Raw genomic sequence first — 19,852 nt, forward strand, 5'->3', positions numbered from 1 at the left:
GCTCAAAAACATTCTGTCTCATGAAGTTACTGTGAAGATCAAGCAAATGATGAATATGAAAGAATAAATTATAAAGTGCTATACATATGCAAGACACTGTTTTTCTTATTTGACCCTCATGGAAGACTAAATCCAATGAAACCCTATCCTACTAAACTATTGCTTAAGATAGAATGTGGAAGCAAGTTGTGATAGCATCATTTATTTTCTCTTGTTTATACATACCCATTTCCTTTCTTTCTTCCTTTTTCCTTCTACCCAATATTTTGAATGCTACTCCATGGCAGGTTCTGTGCTACATATTGCAAATAATAAAATATATTTTCCTTCAAGAGATCTCATTGTCTAGTATGGGAAACACACTTACAAAAAAGTAATGAATTATAAGTGCAACAAATAAATATATGAACTGAATAGGGAGGTTTAGTTACACAATTATTGTTTTTTTTAGGACTGTGTTTTCATCAATTTGCTTTCTTTTTTTAGTACAGAATCTTAAAACAGAAAACAAAAGTTAAGTCTTAAACATGGAGCCACAAGTACCTTGAAATAACAGTTATTATATATTTAGGGTATTGAATATATAATAAAATAAGAAAGTATAATAGTTGTCAGATACACTGAGTTTATTATAATTGAATAACTTAATCTGAGTAGAACTGCAAAAGGAATTCCAGAAAATATTTCAAATGAGCCTTTAATCTTTTCGTTGCATCCTATCCTTATAGTTATTATTTTTTGGTTATTTGTGGTAATTGGGTCATATCATAACCTTTTCCACCTTCTTAGCTGCATCATCACTAAACACCTTCCTGTGTGCTCCAGTCTTTTCATCCACCCATCTGTCTGACTGCTCCATTCACCTCCTGCTGTGTCTCATTCCAGTTGACTTCTAGTTCAACTTTGCTCCCACCCACCTCTTCCTTTTATGCTCCAATGCACAGTGAGTTCAGAATGGCATCAAACTGATCTCCCTTTACTTGAAGGATCACAACATCATTGCTGCAAAATATAGGAATTTTCTAAGTTGATTCATTGTCTGTCTGCTAGTTAAATGTCATTTTAAAAATAGTTCAAATTGCTTAATTCAGACTGTATCATTTTGAGTAACTCTTCTTTTGTGGAACTTGAAGATTTGTTTCTAGCTCTTCTTAGATTGAATATGACATGATATGACATGGCATATCATATCATATTACATTCACACAAACTTACTCTCGGTAAGATTTATTTAAAGCATATTTTCATATATAATTCCATAACTACTTTCCAAAATAAATATTACCTTAAATAGTAAAAATATTTGTAGGAAATAAGTAGTCAGAACTATACTTAAAACTTTTAAAAGCATGTTTTTCTCCATAATGTCCTTGACCTCACAGAATAGTTATCAGCTTGTTAGTTATTATGTCTGACTGAATTGACTAAATTTGGGGGAGAGGAAGGAAAAACATAATACAAATAGTTAGATAACAAAAGGCAGTTATGATAGCCATGGAGCTATGTTGACTGTAACGATAGCTAACAGAATTGAGCCCTGTGTGTCATGCACTGCTTTAAGTGATTTATATGTACCTATGCTCTTAGGTAGGTACCACTAATATACACATCTTACAAATGAGAAAACTGGGACCGTAGATTATAAGTAACATGTCTAAAATGAGCTAACTAGTAAGAGGCTTTCCAGGGTTTGAGCTCAGGCGCTCATGTTTCCAGAGCCCAGTCACTTAACCTACAATATTAAACCCTCCATCCACCTTATATATATATTTTGCATAGAATCTAATAAGTGAGCTTAGCCAGAGGCAATCAATATCCCATGTCTGAAATACGAATTTTCATACTAACACTCTTAAAAGCAGGCTAAAGTCCAATAGAGTTGGCTGATGAGCTTGTATAATCATAACTTTGTTTCCTCAGGAGGTTATATAACTTCTGTGGGTCTGTGTTTCTGGGTGTATAATGAGAAAAATTATAGGCTATCTTGTTGGGTTATTTAATGGATTGCATAAAGTACTAAGACAGTGGGCACACAGTAAGCATCTAACAAACAGTAGCTTTTTTTTAAGTGTTACTATCTACTAATAAATGAAACAATTTTAAATAGCAATCTTTAAAAAATTCATCTCTTTTGTTTTGTAAGTCCAGGGTCATTTAGCTGTTTGCAGAGAAGATACTGAATTTAAGACCATAGGCTTTGAAGAGCTGTTCTTTCTAAGAACATCTGTTTCCAAATTTGCAAATGTGGAAATTTTTGTAGAAGTTCTCAGCTTTTCCATCTCCTTTTGTTAAGTCATGTGTTTCCTGTGTGCTTTCTCATAAACAGTTTAATTATTTCTTTTCTTTCCCTTTTTTAACTTACACTTCTATCTTTTCTTATGGACTTTTTGTCAAAAGACAAATGCTAATGAATGTTAATAAGTGAATACTACTAACACAAGATGGGTCGAAAAACCACAGCGTTACAGTGAAATGTAGATACAAGGAATTTGTTTCCTGACTTATATTTGTAGTTTAGAAAAACTAAAAATTACTGCATGTCATTGATCTTTCAGATTAGTTAAAAAAAAAAAAAAAAAAAAGTAGAAACTCAAAAAGTTAAATCCTCAAATGCCACAAGTCTAGAGAATTCACTATACATTTGGTACTATAAGATGGCTAGTAGTCCTAATATGTGATTGAAGTTTTAGCACACCACAAGTATTCAGTACAAATTACATTCTATTTTCAAGTGGAAAAAAGATACATATGTTCTGTTTCTACAACTTTTATTCAGATTGTTATGTATAGCAAAATTTGAACTATATTTTGCTAATATTTTCTATTTAAACAAAGCAGAAAACAGTTTGTCCATTGGAGAAAATAAAATTCATGTGTTTATGATTAATTCATGGACAGTCACTGAAAAATTGCTTATGAAACTAACTACCTGATATCCAAGAAAGCTTTTGGCTGTTTAGAAGGTCTCTTCTAAAAACAGGAAGTCATATTATTCTGAGGATAAACAAATGAAATTCCCCAAAGATTTAAAGCCAGTTCAAAAAGGTCAGATGGGTTCTAATACTGGCAAAATCATATTTTCCAGATGCAGTTTAACAAATGTAAGGGTTGCTTGTTTGTTTTTTTTTTTGTAAATAGAAATCCCTTAGCCTGTCAATATCCAAATAAGTTAATATTAACAAATAATTTAAATAGTTTTAATTGTATAACATTATCCCCAATGTAAAAATCTTAAACATGAAGCCACCCCAGTGACATGTTTGGAAAACTTAAGTTAAAAAACGAAAGACACAGGTTTGTCTCAAATTCTCAAAATTGCTTATTTGAACTTCCCTAAATATCTAATATACTAAGGCAATATATTAGACCTTTATTTCTATTTTACTTTAATAGTACTCATTCACTCTAAGGTATGAGATCAATTAAAAATAAATGTACTGTGTGATAGCTTTAGACTAAGAGATGCAACTTTATATTATTAATCTTACTTTGCACTGCATATTATATAACTTTAAAATGTAAACTTTTATTTGATTAGTATACATATCATGTGTTATAAATATGCCACAAATAATGGTCTACAATACACTTATAGCTTGTGTATCCATGAAATTATGCCTTTTATTTTTTTTTTGGCAAGGAGAAAGTTCTCATCAGTGTTGTATCAAGGTTGTATTGAATAATTTGCCAAGGATTTAAGTTTCCCTATACTGTTTAGATCATAGAAAAAAAGTCACTATTTATTTTCTATTTACTTCCTCAGTTTCTGTTTTATCTTTAGTGCCTAAAAATGTATCCATTTCTCTTCTTTTTCACAGAAGCTGAGATTGTGGTTAACTATAATGTCCTACTTGCCACACAGCCTACTGTTTTCATCTTTCCCCATTTCCTGTGGTAATTGCCATTCCTATCTTTCTTTTACAATATTACTGAGGATTCAGTTATACCACACCTCTGTTTTTCTTTATATTCTTCTGGCTGTTGCTTCTCAATTTGATTGATTAATTCACCTTCTTCTGTAGCCCATTAAATGCTCATGTTACACAGGATTCCTCTTCAGCACTGTTTTTATTTTTAGTCTCTTTTTAACTTTAATCAAGCTCAACTTTCTCTAGGGCATCAATGACTAAATAAATTCTCATGACACCCAATTTTTATCTCCATCTTAGATTTCTGCCTTTAACTCTAAGTCTATTTATTCAACCATTACTTGGAATTCTGTAACTGGAACTTGCTTCACATTTAACAAATTTAAAATAAATTTAGCACCATCCTTCTCAAATCTTACATTTCTCTCACTCTCAAATCTCCATTAATAATCCTACCTGGTTGCTTTAATAAGAAACCTAGGGATCATATGAGACTTATTCTCCCCTATTTGTTACATCCAATCAGTCACCAGGTCATGTTGATTCTACTCGTAAGAATTTATTGCTTCTCTTCTGACCCTTTGCCCCCACCATCTTCACTTAAAAACACATCGTCAATTGTCTAGACCATTGTAGTACCTTGTTTCCAGTCTTCCTCATGCTAGTCTTTTCTCTTTTCCATTCACTTTCCTTAAAGATCTTCTTCATCTGTTTCTCCCCTCTGTTTGGCATCAGCTCCTTCCTGTATATACTTTGAACTCTCAAAATACTGAATTTCATGTACCTTTCAAAGAAGCCATGCTCTGTCATCCACCTTTGTAATGGCATAAGCTGTTTTTTCTGTATTCCTATTCTATGTCAAATGCCTATCCTCTATTATATTTCCAGCTCCCAAAATGAACCTACTTTCCCTCTTTCTCACTAAAATTTCTTTTATTTTTAGATCTCTCTATTGTTCTATCTAATATATCTGTGTATAGGCTTATATTAGTATTTTATCTAAATATGTGTTATAGATTCATTAGAATTTTATTTAATTAATATTTATTTGATGCACACAATACAATGTTGTGTGCTCAACATTGCATTAGATATAAATATCAGAAGTAAATAGGAAGGATTCCTGCTCTCAGAGGCTAGTTTTGCTGGTAAATCTTAACTCATGTATTATTCATCTTCTCTGAAGGGTTTCTGACTTCCATCTCTCCAACAAGTCAGACTTAGATTAACTGTTACCAAGCTTTCAAAGTATCATGCATTTAGCCTTATTGTATAGAGTATATTTTATTAATTTACCTGTACTACATTGTAGGCCATTTAGGTTTAGGGAATTTGTCCCTCATCTCTCAATTCTTAATTTATAAAAGCAACTCAATAAATAGTTTTCTTAATGAACAAATGAATGCAAAACTTTGGAAATGTTTACAGAACTCTCTGAGCTGTTTAAATTGTATTATATCAAGACTTTAGGTTTTGATTATATATGCCTTTGATTTTTCTATTTGATTTTAGTTTTAAATATATTTTTAATTTAAAATATACCTAAATATAATTAGCAAATCATTTCCTTTGAACTTTACCAGTTATTTATTGGAAGTGAACACTTTAATATGTATAAGTAAGACAAAATAGAAATCAAGGCCATTGTTCTTGAGAAGCCTGTATTCCAATAAGGGAGACAACAGCTTTTCATATTTCTATTCTGGATTTGTTAAAATTTTATTTAATAAATTTTGAGGAGGGCCTACTATATGTTGGACATTATGCTAGATATTCTGGATTTTTAGAGTAAAATGTGGTTCCCAAGTTAAGAATGTTGTTTTACAAATAAATAACTAATATTGCTTGCTCATGTCCATAGCAAAGAAATAAATTATAGAATCATTAAGTGTGCTTTGTGAACACTTCTGTTGTTATACATTTATTTTAATGAAAGCCTTCTACCTAGATCAAAGGTGTTAACATGGCTTCTAATATGGTTTGGCTGTTTCCCTACACAAAATCTCATATTGAATTGTAATCTCCATTATCCCCATGTGTCAAGGGTGGCACCAGGTGGAGGTAATTGAATTGGAGTTAGGGTGTTTCTCCCATGCTATTATCATGGTAGTGAGTGAGTCTCAGGAGACATGATAGTTTTATAAGTGTCTGGCATTTTCCAGGCTTGCACTTCATCCAGCTGTCCTGTGAAGAAGGTGCCTATTTTTCCTTTGCCTTCTGCCATGATTGTAAGTTTCCTGAGGCCTCCCCAGCCATGCTGAATTGTGAGTCAATTAAACCTCTTTCCTTTATAAATTACTCAGTCTTGTATATTTCTTCATAGCAGCTTGAGAATAGACTAATACAGCTTCCTTATGTGAAATGCAGTGTTTGTGAAATAGTAACCACTTGCCTTTATCCAAGTCCTATGTTTAAAAGAGGACTTCTTATTTAAACAGTTAACTTTGATAATGGAAGTGTAAAAACAAATGCTGGAGACATTAGTAATAACGGTGGCAGAGTATGCCACCACCAAAAAAGCCGCTTTGCCAAAAGAATTATTTTGAGCTAAAAGCACTTGAAAAATAGCAGATACTTTATGTTCCAAGAGAAAAGAAACACTCTTATCACCAAAGACAAGAGAAAGCCACCATGTGAAAGATGTTCTGCTGTTCCAGGAGGTACATCTCTGTACCATCTTGTCACCAGAAATGGGAGATTAAGGCTGAGAAACATTTATACAAACAAACTTTGTTAAAATAACTTACGTTTCTTCAGCCTCCTCAATCATTTCAGTTGCTTTTTCACAATTGCTACTCTTTGTTCAACCTAGCAAAGAAGCATTTAGTTTTTACTGTTTCTTTGGGTGTTTACTTTTCTGTGAGGATTCCCACAGAATTTTTACCCATATGGGTAAAAATCTATATGCTTTTCTCTTGGTAATCTGTTTTAGTTTAATTTTCAGGCCCAGCCAGAGACTCTAAGAGGATAGAGGTAAATTTTTGTCTCTCTGCCATATGCATAGTGAAAACTGAACACAAAGTAAAAACAAATCATTAGCTATATTATATATTAGCTATGTTACATATTTAGAGGTCTGAAAGCATAACAAGTTTGGAGAAATAAATTGCATTTGACATACATTCTTGAGTCTTACCACTGTATAAGATATTGTGTTTTTTCTTTCCTATTTTCTTTTGTTTTCTTCTTCTTTTTCAGCATCTTACTCTGATGCCCAGGCTGGATTACAGTGGCATGATCATGACTCACTGTAGTCTTGAACTTCCTAGTTCAAGTAATCCTCTCACCTCAGCCTCCTGAGTAGCTGAATCTACAGGTGTGCACCACCTGGCTAAATTTTTAGATTTTTTTTCCTCTTTTTTTTTTGGTAAAAAAAAAGTATCCTCTGGCTGGTCTTGACTCCTGGGCTCAAGTGATCCTTCTACCTCGGCCTCCCAAAGTGCTTGGATTATAGGCATGAGCCACTGTGCCTGAACAAGATATGCTGTTATGCAGCATTTTTACTAAATATGCTGGCACTCATTTGGTTTTAGGTTAGAAAATAAACAACCAAAAAGCCTTAGTTTAAAAGAAAATCTATGTTATATTATGGCATGTATGGCTACCAAACACCATGAAATTTTGTGCCAGACTATATTTGCTTATAGTTGTGGATATATTAAAAACAATATGAGGGCCGGGCACGGTGGCTCAAGCCTGTAATCCCAGCACTTTGGGAGGCCAAGACGGGTGGATCACGAGGTCGAGAGATCGAGACCATCCTGGTCAACATGGTGAAACCCCGTCTCTACTAAAAATACAAAAAATTAGCTGGGCACAGTGGTGTGTGCCTGTAATCCCAGCTAATCAGGAGGCTGAGGCAGGAGAATTGCCTGAACCCAGGAGGCAGAGGTTGTGGTGAGCTGAGATTGCGCCATTGCACTCCAGTCTGGGTAACAAGAGTGAAACTCCGTCTCAAAAAAAAAACAATATGAGATGTGTCTTGGAAATGTTACTGTCTATTACTGTGAAAATTAACAGAGATTCCTGTAGTGAAATAATAGCTGTGTGTGTGTGTGTGTGTGTGTGTGTGTGTGTGTGTGTTTGATAAATAGGATGTAGAAACTACAAAAATGTAAAAGATTAACATTTCAAACAACAGTGTATAAATTTGATATTCCATGAAGAATCATTTTTTTAAAGTGAAGTTTTATTTCAATACATGAACATTTTTAAAAAATGAGTTTATGTAAAAGTAGCTCATCTTATGAGGAAATATTACAAAGACAAACTTCTCAAATTTTAAGTTTCCAATATTAAAAATGTAGTAAATATGGTGGGAGTTATAGTACTGTTTTCACTGCTGTAAATGCAGTGTAACTTGGAGTACCTCTGGTTAAATGACAAAGTTAAAATGGTGTTCAATATTTCCTGTGAATTCATGTTAATTTGTGGTTTTAATCTGTTGCCATTCATAGCAAAACAATTTCCTCACAAGGAAATTGTTGAATAATGCCTTGAAAATTCTTTGAAAATAATTCTCAGTTTTCCAGAGCTCCTACCACACAATCTTTAGAAGTAGAGAAGCAAAATTTATTTTCAATAAAAAGGTAGATTACATCCTTGTACAATGTCCATTATCTCTAAAAGAAACCTGTAGCTTATGATACTATGGATTCAAATTACCTCATCACTCTTAGTTACAATTATCTACCATGAAATATCTAGATATTTTCTCATTACCAAGAGAAGAGAGAGCTCATCTAGGAATTGTTTTCTTGGCCACTGTTAGTTCCTAGAAACTAATTTTGTTACATAAACAAAATGGAGAAGAAAACAGGTATACACAAAAGAAAAACTTTTCAAAATAATGGAACCAAGGATGTTGCCTTTCCTCACTCCTAGTATCAGTCCAAAATGATTTAAAAATAAGGAACTAGGGGAATGAAATAGCCATGAGCAATCAAATAGAGGATAGTAGAAACTATTTCCTGTTAAACTTCAAACATTTTTTTCTAGACAGCCACACCAAGTTTAACATGACTCTCAGAACTGATACTTAGCTTCTCTTCTCAAGATATTAGAGCACTGTTGTGAGAAATTAGTGGGGAAAATCCCATCGAATCTCAATCAATTCCCTGATTAGGTGACCTCATAAAAAAGATGGAAGCTCCTTCTTCCACTCTAGATAAATAGCATCTCATGTCTAATGCTAGAGTTGGAAGACAGAGGATCTGACCATGTCTCATTGTTTCCTCAAAGTTAATTTTTTGATGCACTCCTCTTGTGGAAGGATGGTTTTTGCCACACATTGCCTTCATACATTGCTATCAGTTTCCTTAGATTTATTGTCAATTTTAATTGTAAAGATAAAAAGAAAAGAGGTAAACTGGAGTACAAATCATAGATGTGTATCTGTGCTACCCACACTATCTCCAGAGCCCTTAAAATTACCTCCTGTTCTTACTCCATTGCTTTGCTTTTTGGCTGTCCCACGTGCAGCTCTGGCAAACTCTAGTAAAGTGTGCACTGTGCCTAGCAAAGATATGTAGGGATAGTTACCTCCACCTAGATTTCAAAGGATGTTTTGGAGAGCCACAAGATCCAGGCAGGAAACTGCAACAGAGATCCTCCATCAAGGCAATGCCCAACAGAGCCTTACAGGCCATGTCTCCTCCATTACCCTTGACTGGTAGAGCCACCTGTGTGGTATGGAATTCCACTGGAGAGAGCCACAAGCATGTGACTCCAACCTATGAGACTGCAATATGAGCTGTGTCCAGCAAATCTATGAAAGCAGGACCATCTAGAGCCAACCTTTGCCAGGCAACGATTCAGGAGCAGAATCTCAGTACTAGTGTGTCCAGAAGGGAGGATCTCTGCCCCAGTAGATCTGGAAGGCAGAATATTGAGCCAAAAGAGATTATTCCATTATTCCAAAGCCTTAAGATTTAGTGTTGTATGTATGCCCTGTTAAATTTTGGACTTGACTGAGGACCTGTCCTCCCTTTTTTTCCCTATCTCCCTGTTGGAATGGGAATGCCCATCTTATGACTGTCCCATCATTATATTTTGGAAGCACATAATATTTTTGATCTCACAGGCTCAAGGCTAGAGAGCAATTAGCCTCAGAATGAATGACAGATTGAGTCTTACTCATATCCAATTTTCAATGAATAGTTTGAATATTCAGTCTCCATATGTACTTTGTAAAATGCATGCTCTGCAAGATATGCCTTGGAGATCAGCAGTTATCAGTTTTGTTGTGTCACCTTTGGTAAATAGCATATACCCTGATTCAGTTTTCCAAGATATGGTTTGGGTAAAAATTCCATATTTTTTTGTTAGGATTGTACAATTCTTGTAAAAGAAAATGGGCAATTGATATACAGCATTGTGTGCCTGTTGGGTATAGTTTTTTGGAAAGGAGACATTCCAAGATTTCACAGAATTTGGTATGACTGTGGAGAAATGTAAAACAAACTACCTTTTACAACAGTGGGCCAATAACAGAAAAGTGGAGAAACACCAACTGAAAGCCTTATACTGCAAACCTTTTATTCTATCAAATGTGTTGCCAAAATGGCTGCCTTATTCCAATGCAGGACAGTCATCTGAAATTGCAGTGGACTTTCCAATGATTATGAAATGATTTCTTAACCCTTTTTTGGGCTTGGTGGACCCCTGTTATAAAAGTTTCAGCAAATATAGGGAAAAGGCAAACAGAGACAAAATTACTCCATTCCCACAACTATAAATGACTTTGTACCAATTTCTTAATTAATGTTATTAACAATATGAGTCTACATTATATTTAAAATTAGTAGTGAATTTCACCTAAAGAAGCATCAAGTTTTAATGTTAAACAAAAGAAAAAGAAATAAAACCTTGGACATGACCTATCACACAAGAAAATGAAATAACAATTGAACAGATGACATAAAATTATAATGATTTATATATTCCATGATTACATACTGAGAAAACCAAAATACTAGAATTAAAATTAGTAAATAAAGTGGAGAAAATATACAAAAACAATAACTATTTTGAAAGCAAATAATCACTTTTAAAACACAATTAAATAAATATATAATCCAAAACATATAAACTTATCACGAACTATGCAAAACATACATAAAAAGAAAATACTGAGGATCATTAAAAATGGCAAATAATAGAGAAATATAAAGTGGTCTTGGGTAGAAATATTTTGTTGACAAATTTTTTCTAATTAGGCGTGTATTTTGTATAACAGCAATCAAAATTACAAAGGGTTTTTAATTGAAAAATTTATAAAAATATATCCTGAAAAATAAGTGGACAAAAATATCCAGCCAAATTCTGAAAAGGCTGTGTAATAAAGGACACTAACCTTATCAAATATGAAAGTGTCATTTAAACTAGATTGACACTATAGTGAGAATCCAAGAATAGATCAATTAAAAAGGATAAAGTCTCTACTAATTAGCAGAAGAATTAAATATCTGACAAGAGTAGCTTTTTGAATAACTGAGCAAGGTTCTAGTTATACCAAAAAAAAAAAGTGAGAAGAAATTGGATACATATTTGAAGACCAAAATAGAGAAAACAAATAGAGCTTTTAGTCATGCCTCATATAAGCATAAATTCCAAATGTGTTCATGATGTAATATAAGTACTGGAAAATATATTAGATTGATATTTTTCTAATTTTGGCATTCAAAAACCCTCTAAGTACATATCAATGATAAAATACACAGAAATATTGATATACTTGATTAAGCACAAATTAACACATTGTGCTTGGCAAATACACTATAAAGTATAAGAAAAATTATGCTATAAATAGACATTTATGAAGTATCTAGTTTAGTAATGTTGTTAGTTACAAAACAACAGAAAATTACTGGTTAACATTAGCCTAAAGGTTGTTTAGGGAGTTGCTCACAGAACCAACAGGAAGACTCGAGAATCAAGTTTAATCAGAAGCAAGATAGAACAAGTACAGCAAAGACACTGCACCAAAATGACATATTCTCACTAAGGTCATGATGAAGCTTTGGGGCTTTTTACTTTACTACAGCTAATCGTAAATTATCTCTGAAAGACTCTCTATATTGAAATACCTCCTCTAGATTCAATATCCCCAGCAGATGCATCTGATTGGCCATCCATAGAGCACTTGACTCTGAAACACTTGCTATACCAGGTTGGAGAGGGAAAATGGCACGTCTCATCTGGCTTCCTGAGTGGAAGGCAGCATGGAATTTTATCATATTAAAAAGGATATTTATTTGTTGGGCAGTCTGAAGAATTATTCTCTACTAAAAGAAGTTTCTACTTCTTTTCATTTGTAAATCAAATAAGGAAAAAAAGAACCAAATAGGAAAAAAAAATGAGCAAATGGCACAAAAAATGCAATGTAGAAGTAGAAATACAATGCTTGATAAGCCTATCAGATATCTAACTTTGCTAGTAATCAAAGTGCAAATTATTAAAACAATTAAAATAAGCAAAAAAATTGATTATCCAGAACTATAAAAGTTTTTAAATATCCAGTGAAGCTAGTGAAGATAAGAGGAAATGGACACTTTGACATGGTATTGGTGAGAATATAAGTTAATTGAATCATCTCAACTGTATTTGTACCACTACATTAGCTTTATAAGAGCTACCATACCATTCTTTTCTGTTTTGCTTATTGCCATATTCGCAAGGACTACAATAGTGCCTAAGAAACATCGTAAGTTCTTTCTTAATAAATGCTTGTTCAATATATTAATATCAACATTTAAAACCTAATAGTCCTTTGCCATATAATTCCACTCCTAAAAGTTTACCCAAAGGATGTAAACAGTCTCTTAGTCTGTTTTGTGCTGTTATAACAGACTGTCACAAAGTGGGTAGTTTATAAAACACAAAAAAATATTTCTCACACTTCTGGAGGCTACGAAGTGTAAGATCAAGATGCTGGCAGGTTCGACTGGTGAGAGTTGCATTCTCCAGGTGGTAAGAACATTGTATACTCACCTGGCAGAAGGTGGAAGGGCAAGCTACCAAACACTCTGCAAAGATCCTTTTATAAGAGTCCTTTTTTTCTTTTGAAATGGAGTCTCGCTCTGTTGCCAGGCTGTAGTGCAGTGGCACAATCTCAGCTCACGGCAACCTCCGCCTCCTGGGTTCAAACAATTCTCCTGCCTCAGCCTCCTGAGTTGCTGAGATTACAGGTGTGTGCCACCATGCCCAGCTAATTTTTGTATTTTTAGTACACATGGGGTTTCACCATGTTGGCCTGGATGGTCTCGCTCTTTTGACCTCGTGATCCGCCCACCTTGGCCTTTCAAAGTGCTGGAATTACAGGCATAAGCCTGGCCTATAAGGGTCTTCATCCCATTCATGAGTAATGACCCCACATGACTTAATCACCTCTTATAGACTCTACCTCTTCATAATTTCACATTGGCAATGCCTGATTTTGGAGGGAATATATTCAAATCATAGCAACAAGTATGCAAAATAGAAATGCAGGTATATACAGATCTGACTTTGTCCATTAAAGTATGAGAAGAACAATTTGAATGTTCAACAATCAGTTACTGGTTAACTATATTATGATCTCTACAAATAGCAAAATGCTATATAGTTTAAAAAATATATATCTATATTTGTTAACATGAAATAATGTCCATGACACATCACTGAGTGCAAGAAAACCAGTTTGCAAATGTTATCCCATTAGATCTAATTTTTATTTTTTCAAAAGGAAGGCACTATAGGTGCATACTTATATAGATAATGTCTGCTAAATATATACATCAAATCAGTAACAGTAGCACGTCATCTATCCCTTTTCTTCTCTTTCCCTCCTGAATAATTCAGTCCAAAACCCATTAAGCAGGGTGTCCATAAAGGTAAGAAAATGACACCAGACAGTAGTTGCAATCCCTCCACAATCCTCATTTCCAAAACAAAACAAACAAACAAAAACACTCTTGACTAGTGCTTCTTATTTTTCCAGGCTTATTTAACCTGGTTCCCTGATCCTCAAATTTTTTTGTGATGTATAAATCAAAGACTATTCTATTTTTTATTGCTTGACATCTCTGCCCCTCCAAGATATTCTTCTTTCCTTCCTTATTAGCTTAAATTCCATCACTTTCCTGCATACATCTTCAGCTTCCTCTTCCCTCCCTTTCTTAACAACCATTCTTTCTTCTTGGGAAATACTAGCAAAAAGCAATCCTTACATTAGGTAGGTTATGTCAGGTAATGTCAACTGCCATGGAGAAAAATAAAGTAAGGATGTAATTTTATATAGGTCTCTTATAGATAGGTGGCATCTTAGAAAAAGACTGAAGGGAATTGGAGGAACAGGCTATGTAAATATTTGGGTAAAGAAAATTCTACGTTTAAGAATCAGCCAGAACAAAGATTTGGAGGCAGTTGTGTGCCTGATGTGTTAAAGGAACAGCACTGTGGCTGGAGCAGGATACTGTTGTGGGGGGTGGGGAGAGAGGCAATAGTAAAAGACGATCTCAGAGAGTTACAGGTGGCCAGACATAATTGGCCCTTAAGTCACTACCTGAAATCCTAACCTCTCTTAACATTTTGACATATTTTCTTCTAGTTTTGTTCTTACTTAAATGTTTTGTGTAGTTGAGATTGTATCAGCTATCCTATTTTCTTGAACTGAGGCTTTTATAACATTACGCCTTTAGCATTTTTTCCAATGGCACAACAGTTCCAACATATTTTAAATTATTGCGCTCGCTCTCTCTCTCTCTCTCTCTCTCTCTCTATATATATATATATAATATATATATATATAATTGCGCTCTCTCTCTATATATATGCAATGTCATTATTATATACTAGTCATTGAAATTATTCACAGGCAGAAAGAAGATAAGGAGCAACAGTCTAATGATTCTTTAACTCAGCATCACGTCTCTTTATTTTGACCCTCTCCTGACTCTATAGAACAGTTCTTGTCTCATTTGCAAGACTATGTACACCTTCCCTCTTCTTTTTATTTGTCTTTAAAAAAAAAAATCTAACCCATAACAGCATCTATATCTTGATAAGATTATTTTTTGTTTGTTTGTTTCTGAGACTGAAACCTCTGCAGTTCTTAGTTTCTATAAAAATAAATCACTAATTTCTCTAGACCTATTTCTTAGGCAAAATAAAGATTTTATATTTTGGACTTGTTATATATTAATACAGTATTCCGCAAGTCTATGATAAAACATATTAACACATAGTCAACTTGTAATTTTTCAGTTACGAAATGCCAATATAATGTTTGGAATAAAATAAGAAAGATACATGGTTTTTATAACTTCAAATAATTTCACCTAAACAATGGGAGAAATATGCTATACTGAGGATCTTATTAGTTCATTATGATTCAAGAATTTTTAAAACAATGCATGGGTCCTTTGCACCACACAGCTGGAATATAGCTGGAGGTGCTCTGAATCGTGGGGAATCCAGAAAGAGAAGTATAAAATAAAGATTGATAGGGAATAAACCAAGCGGATGTTTTATCTCTTGCTTTTGGGGATAATTCTAGAGATTATCACAAAATGGTCTGTGGGAGGTGGAGAGAGAACAGGTAACTGGGATGACCCTGAAGTAGCTGGGAAACACCATGTATTTAGCACAAAACTCTGTCAATAACATCAAACATTGGCTTTCATTTATAAAGACCCTGCTAGGTCAGCATCTTCTGCACTGCCTTACTGAATCAGGATTTAGTAACATAACTTGAATCTTCATCCCAAAAGTGATCAAAATATTTGCATCATCAGATCAGCTTTTACTAAGTATCAGCTGCATATAGGATGTGATGCTGAAAAGCTTCTTTCTGGTTCTTAAGAATCTTGTTGCTTTAGTGAGATAAACTAGTTACTGCTACTTGGCTTTAAAAATGGCCATGGATATTAGTACTGCACTTACCATTACTTAAATAGCATAACAAAGGCAGCTGAATTTTCTCTAACCATAACCTGCCTCCTGCTATCTTTGTTGTGTTTGTAGGGGTGTGTGTGTGTGTGTGTGTGTCATATTTGAAAAGCACAGTACTATGAATATATAGTCTGTTCACTTCTAACTTTAATTCAGAAAATGAAACCTCAAGGAGAAGAAACATTTGAAACCCAGATAAATGCCATTTTGTCTTTCAAGCTTATGGGAAAGTTTCCTCCCTAAATCTTCCCCATTGCATCCAGATTATGGCTTCTGGTGGAGCTGCCTAATCACACAGTGGGAAAGATACATTAATGGAAGTCAGAAGTAGGGTATTGAATGGACTAATGGAAGCTTTTTAAGAATTCCAAGTACTCTTCATATTAGAACCTTTGTCATAAAGGTGACAATATTAACAATAATAATCCTCTCTAACAAAAGACTAATATCAGGCCTGGCTCCATAAGAGCCACTGGTTCCCCTGTGCTCTGTCCATAGATGCCCTGCTTTCCATTTCTAGTCCTGAGTACATATTGTTCAATTTAATAACCTAAATTTTCACAAGTAAAACAGATCTTCAGAATGAATTCAGTAATTAGCTTCCCCGTTAGGGGGCTCATTTAATTTCAAAGCTAATGCTATCCACATTTCCGTTTCTAATTAATTCAAATATAGAAATGCTATAGTAACCAGACAACATGTTCTTTGAAGAATTGAAGCTATGACATTTTCATGACATCAGCAGACTTTCATTAGTGATATGATTTTAGAACACACTTTAAAACAAATGTAATATTTTCTTATTCTTTTCTTGAATTATTGGTTTTGTTTTGTGATGTTTGAGATGTTTGAGACTTCTCCCAGTCTGACTTAAGAAGTTTTTAACTATTTGTAAACAAATTAAATGTTTTCATAAGATTCACAATAGAAGGATAGAGGTAGAGATTACTTTAAGATCAATGTCCTGGAGAAATTTAAGGTATGGAAAGTATTTCCTTGAGAAGTATTAGAAAGAAATATACACTACCTGGCAGCATAAAGTAACCAGATTCCATTTGGTTAGAGGATATGGCATATGTGAAACTATGCATTGCTAGAATCCTACCTTTAGTTATTTCTAGGAATATTTATAGATATTTATAATTTGTATATTTTTGTGTTATATGTAGATGCACATATATGTGTACATATATATCCCTATTTGAAGCTATTTAGTTATTCTTCTATTAAAAATATTGTTAAATGGAATATGGCATTGGCCTGTTTCCTGACCATCCAAAAGGAGGATTATTTAAATGTACTGAACTCTGTGTAACTCACATTTTCATACATTGTCAAAGTTATCCATAGGAAGGATGAAATGAGAGATTTACCATTAGGTAAATATGTTAATATAAATATACAGTGATAAGTTATATATGTTCATACTTATGTAGGAAGCAAAATAAATAAATAATAATTGGTTAGCTGAAAGTCAAAGTCGTTCTAACCATTTATGTGGAGGTCAATCTGGCAGATTTTGTCTGGAAAAAGTCTGATCGGTTCACAAAAACAATAGGGTTGAGACAACCACAAGAAAAATGTAAGAACTATCTGATCAAAAGGATCACAAACAGAGAAAATGAAAATAAGCAATCAGTGAGAGATCCAAGGCCTACTGCCATCAAAATTACTGTTGAGTACAATGAGATAAATTGGATCCTCCCTGAGTGGTTGGAATTATGATTAGGACAGCTTTCTAAGAATGGTATTTTTAAATGGTTTGGATGAGCTTTTCAAGTGAGAATGAGACTTTAACAGTTTTTAAAACCTTCAAGAAAAATGGTCAAGCTGTAAGTATATTTGACCTCTGCTTCCTAGAACCAAAGCGAAGACAGGCTGTTTCATAAGAACAGAGCACCACCTTGTGTTAGTAAGTTAATACACCTCCTTTGGACACCTAAGGGAGGCTATTTCCATCGTATTAAGTGAGAGCCTGTCAGTAAAGCTCTTAAGTACAACGAGCAAGTGTCATAGCTTCTTACCATTTAAGCTCTAAGCCTTATGTAGTGTCTGTGTTTGTATTCCTAGGAAGATAGAGAAAATAATGTAGAGAGGTGATGAATCAGCCAAAACAAAAATCTTTTGTATTTTTTTTAATACAAATGCTTTTATCTCAGAAAATAATATATAAGCTAAATTTGTAGCACTGATACCACATTGTGCATTAAACACATCATATTCATTGTTTCTTAACATGATCTAATTTAAATCTCAAATCTCAATGAAGCAATTTTGAATTGAGAATAATTTAGAAGTGCATTATTTCTGGAGTCTTCAACAAATAATTGTTAAGGAACAATGAAAGATCTAAAAATCCTAAGATGAAAGTAAAATCGCCTTAAATGTTTCTAGCAAAGACACAACATTTGTAAAGTAAGAAGAAACATTAGTCAAACAGCATTAAAAACCTTCACGTTCCTAGAACTGCTACCCTAAAAATTTTATCTTTTACATAAAGAGAAATTTAAAGCCATGCAACAAATGCAAATATTTTTCTCGTTCTTCAAAATTAAACTCAAATCTTAACAGTCTTCTGTGGTCACTAGTGTTCTTGTGGCACTTGATTTGTAAAATTAAAACTCTTTTATATTAAAATGGTGTTTGTTCATGTCTCATCTCCTCTAGTGTATCTTCAGCTCTTTGGCTACAGAGTGCTGCCCTCAACCTTTTTTTTATGGTCCCAAACTATCTAGAAGAGTTATTGTCCTATAAAATTTTCTGTGATGGTAGAAATGTTTTCTGGACTATCCAATATGGTAGTCACTGGCCACATGTGACTATAGAGCAACTTAAATATAGTTAGTGTGACAGAGGGACAAAATTTTATTTTATTTTATTTTATTAGAGCCTTGCTCTGTCATCCAGGCTGGAGTGCAATGGTGTGATCTCAACTCCCAGGCTGCAGATCCATGGCAACCTCTGCCTCCCAGACTCAAGTGCAAGTGATTCTTGTCCCTCAGCCTCCTGAGTAGGTGGAACTACAGGTGTGCACCACCACATCCAGCTAATTTTTGTATTTTTAATAGAGACAGAATTTCGCCACATTGGCCAGGCTGCCTGGAACTCCTGGCCTCAAGTGAACCCACCACCTCAGCCTCCCAACGTGCTGAGATTACAGGTGTGAGTCACTGTGCCTGGCATGATTTTTTAAATTTTAATCAATATAACCTTAAACTTAGTTGCTACTGTATGGACAGAATGGTCCTACAAAAATACCTTAGAAAAACACATATTGAATGAATATCAAGTTATTAGAACATTATGTGTTAAATTATTTCTACTTTTTGGGTGTAGAAAATAATTACAATTCTTAGCTTCATGTTTTATGCCTTATCGAAAATAAAACTTGAGAACTCTGTAACTCATTCATATGAGAATTTTTTATTACCTAAATTACTGATATAGTTTTGCTTCCCTCCTATACTCACCATCTGTTCTTTATTCTCATTTAAGTTTTGCCTTTTAATTCTGGATAAATTCTGAAAAAAAACAATAAATTTAATTATAGGAGAGTTTTTAAGCATATCTGTAAGTGAGCTTGAAATCTATATGAGTAGATTTAAATTTCAGCACAATCTTGTCCAAATGTCAAAAGTAAAGTCACAGATGGGCCCTTATCTTATTAAGTCCTTCTCTCCCTCCATCCTGACCAATGGCTTAGAATAATTCAACATCCTGAAAAGCTTTTCTGGATGGTACCCTGAAAGTATATAGGCATATAGAAATATTTTACATTCAACTCCCAACTTTATTTTCATTTAATTTACTCATAAAATATTTATTGTTTCTATATTATATGTCAGTCACTTTGCCAAGTACTGAGGCAGATACACAGGCAAACTTTCTATGTAATACATTCTTAAGGTTTTTCGTTTTGGGCCAGGCAGCAGGTAGTTTTAACAGTTATTACTATATATTGAACACTTAATTCTTTCATGATCTCTGTGGTGGTATCATTAACCTCATTTTATAAATGATAAAAAATAAGCCTTGGGGAGGTTAAGTAACTT

General features: G+C 33.8%; 2 long non-coding RNA genes across 7 annotated transcripts in view; one reads left to right on the forward strand and one right to left on the reverse strand.

Moving 5' to 3' along the window:
- The window catches only part of LOC144579906 (uncharacterized), a 535,694-nt gene that overhangs the window by 474,102 nt on the left and 41,740 nt on the right, over nt 1-19,852 (forward strand). The gene's annotated exons all lie outside the window — the stretch shown is intronic.
- LOC118148894 (uncharacterized) overlaps nt 1-19,852 on the reverse strand; it is a 164,959-nt gene that overhangs the window by 1,974 nt on the left and 143,133 nt on the right. For all 3 annotated transcript variants that reach the window (XR_013528568.1, XR_008477466.2, XR_013528567.1), the window contains exon 5: nt 19,271-19,321. This is a non-coding gene — a long non-coding RNA (uncharacterized LOC118148894). The remainder of the gene's footprint in view (nt 1-19,270; nt 19,322-19,852) is intronic.

Source organism: Callithrix jacchus, chromosome 17, assembly GCF_049354715.1.
Source record: "Callithrix jacchus isolate 240 chromosome 17, calJac240_pri, whole genome shotgun sequence".
Lineage (NCBI taxonomy): Eukaryota > Metazoa > Chordata > Mammalia > Primates > Cebidae > Callithrix > Callithrix jacchus.